Source organism: Protopterus annectens, chromosome 16.part0 (genome assembly GCF_019279795.1).
Source record: "Protopterus annectens isolate FY-2018-M chromosome 16.part0, PAN1.0, whole genome shotgun sequence".
NCBI classification, from domain to species: Eukaryota; Metazoa; Chordata; order Ceratodontiformes; family Protopteridae; genus Protopterus; species Protopterus annectens.
Window position 1 is genome coordinate 859124646 of NC_056750.1, and position 3614 is coordinate 859128259.

Below are 3614 nucleotides of genomic sequence, written 5' to 3' on the forward strand. Positions count from 1 at the left end.
TTCTGCTATTTAAATGACCACTATAAGCAGAACCTAAAAAACATGTATTTTTTTCTTGTCATAAAGTTCTGCTTAATCCAATCCAATCTACAGCACAATAACTAGTTATTTTTTTACATTTTTTCTTACCCTGCGTGCCCTCACGGGGGAAGATACATTCATGTGATTTTGTTTTCCTGGAAAGCTACTTTTTACCTATAATGCACAGTAAGGGCACAGCTGATAAGATTAATTTGCTTAGTCTCTCTATTCAGACTGCAATGCTATTCACTCAGAAGAGAAGTAGTCAGAAATTCTGTTATGTCTGATACTCCTCTGAAAAACTGTTAGTGCGTGAATTGCAGTAACTCTTACATATTTGCTTCCTAAGCATGGTTTACATAAGCTGTAAAAATGTTTGCAGAAATATAAAGAAATTGCTAACATAACATAGTGTTTGTTAGTGAAATTTTATGAGCTCCAGATCCTCTGTTTTTCCCACCTTCCCTGACTCAACTAGGGTAACATATTTCATTTAGTTTCAACATGGTATGGACAGAGAAAGTAGACTAGGATAGAAATGCCACAGAGGGGAATAAGCTGCCATGTTATGTTTTTTTTAATATGTGGAAGTGTAGCTGTCTTTTGGGACAGTATGAGAATCATTCTGTAAGGAGGAGACATACTCCAAAATAAAGGAAATATTGTGTTTAGGGTGTAATTGTCTTTTACATACTGCTACGTTCTGACGTCATTGAACTAGTTTTGACTGATGTTATAGTGCTCTGTATCTAAACGCTGCTGTTGTAAGAGATCTCTACTCTTTAAATATTGCCTATTGGAAAAACAATTACTCTAAATGTTTGCCTATTTTCCATTTGTTGAACTTTCACTGCTGAGTCTCTATGACATATTGTCTGTTGCAGGAAAGTATAATCTGTTCCTTTGCATATGGAAGCTTTGTAATCCTGATTCATACAGCTTTGTTACTGAAATAAATGCTGTTATTAGGATTCTACAGTTACTGGTGCTAAGCTGGTGATACTAAATGGTAAAACAGTAACAAATATTCTTTATATATGTGCTGAGTTTATGGATTTCTTGCATCATTCTGTACACCTTGTAGGCATTTAATCTGTAACTTACCCATTTAAAATTGAATCCAGTTTATTAAAACAATAATAACTAACCAGTTATAAAAAAAAAACAAACTACACTTCCAACAGCACTGGCAATGTCCCTGCTTAAACCCCAACTGATCACCACCCGCTGTTCCTGCAAACTCTCCCTAAGCATTTCAATCATATACTCTAAGTGTATGAATTCTTGATGGGACTTAACCCATAACTGCGGGTATCATTGTCTGAAACTGAAGCCGCATGATTTTGATGTTGTCTGCTATGTTTTATCCATGTTTGTCACCCTACTGAAAACTGCATATTATACTTATCTCTAAATGTTTCTATTGTTCCTAGTTGTATCTGTTTGTAACCCTACTGAAAACTGCATATTATACTTATCTCTAAATGTTTCTATTGTTCCTAGTTGTATCTGTTTGTCACCCTACTGAAAACTGCATATTATACTTATCTCTAAATGTTTCTATTGTTCATAGTTTTATCTGTTTGTCACCCTACTGAAAACTACATATTATACTTATCTCTAAATGTTTCTATTGTTCCTAGTTTTATCTTTGTCACCCTACTGAAAACTGCATATTATACTTATCTCTAAATGTTTCTATTGTTCCTAGTTGTATCTGTTTGTCACCCTACTGAAAACTGCATATTATACTTATCGCTAAATGTTTCTATTGTTCCTAGTTGTATCTGTTTGTCACCCTACTGAAAACTGCATATTACACTTATTTCTAAATTTTTCTATTGTCCCTAGTTGTATCTGTTTGGAACCCTACTGAAAACTGCATATTATACTTATCTCTAAATGTTTCTGTTGTTCCTAGTTGTATCTGTTTGGAACCCTACTGAAAACAGCATATTATACTTATCTCTAAATGTTTCTATTGTTCCTAGTTGTGTCTGTTTGTCACCCTACTGAAAACTGCATATTATACTTATCTCTAAATGTTTCTATTGTTCCTAGTTTTATCTGTTTGTCACCCTACTGAAAACTGCATATTATATTTATCTCTAAATGTTTCTATTGTTCCTAGTTGTATCTGTTTATCACCCTACTGAAAACTGCATATTATACTTCTCTCTAAATGTTTCTATTGTTCCTAGTTGTATCTGTTTGTCATCCTACTGAAAACTGCATATTATACTTATCTCTAAATGTTTCTATCGTTCCTAGTTGTATCTGTTTGTAACCCTAATGAAAACTGCATATTATACTTATCTCTGAATGTTTCTATTGTTCCTAGTTTTGTCTGTTTGTCACCCTACTGAAAACTGCATATTATACGTATCTCTAAATGTTTATATCATGCCTAGTTGTATCTGTTTCTAACCTTACTGAAAACTGCATATTATACTTATCTCTAAATGTTTCTATTGTTCCGAGTTGTATCTGTTTGTCACCCTACTGAAAACTGCATATTACACTTATCTCTAAATGTTTCTATTGTTCCTTGTTGTATCTGTTTGAAACCCTACTAAAAACTGCATATTATACTTATCTCTAAATGTTTCTATTGTTCCTAGTTGTATCTGTTTGTAACCCTAATGAAAACTGCATATTATACTTATCTCTAAATGTTTCTATTGTTCCTAGTTTTGTCTGTTTGTCACCCTACTGAAAACTGCATATTATACGTATCTCTAAATGTTTCTATTGTTCCGAGTAGTATCTGTTTGTCACCCTACTGAAAACTGCATATTACACTTATCTCTAAATGTTTCTATTGTTCCTTGTTGTATCTGTTTGAAACACTACTGAAAACTGCATATTATACTTATCTCTAAATGTTTCAATTCTTCCTAGTTGTATCTGTTTGTAACCCTACTGAAAACTGCATATTATACTTATCTCTAAATGTGTCTATTGTTCCTAGTTGTATCTGTTTGTCCCCCAACTGAAAACTGCATATTATACTTATCTCTAAATGTTTCTATTGTTCCTAGTTTTATCTGTTTGTAACCCTACTGAAAACTGCATATTATACTTATCTCTAAATGTTTCTATTGTTCCTAGTTGTATCTGTTTGTCACCCTACTGAAAACTGCATATTATACTTATCTCTAAATGTTTCTATTGTTCCTAGTTGTATCTGTTTGTCACCCTACTGAAAACTGCATATTATACTTATCTCTAAATGTTTCTATTGTTCCGAGTTGTATCTGTTTGTAACCCTACTGAAAACTGCATATTATACTTATCTCTAAATGTTTCTATCGTTCCTAATTGTATCTGTTTCTAACCCTACTGAAAACTGCATATTATACTTATCTCTAAATGTTTCTATTGTTCCTAGTTGTATCTGTTTGTAACCTACTGAAAACTGCATATTATACTTATCTCTAAATGTTGCTATTGTTCCTAGTTGTATCTGTTTGTCACCCTACTGAAAACTGCATATTATACTTATCTCTAAATGTTTCTATTGTTCCTAGTTGTATCTGTTTGTCACCCTACTGAAAACTGCATATTATACTTATCTCTAAATGTTTCTATTG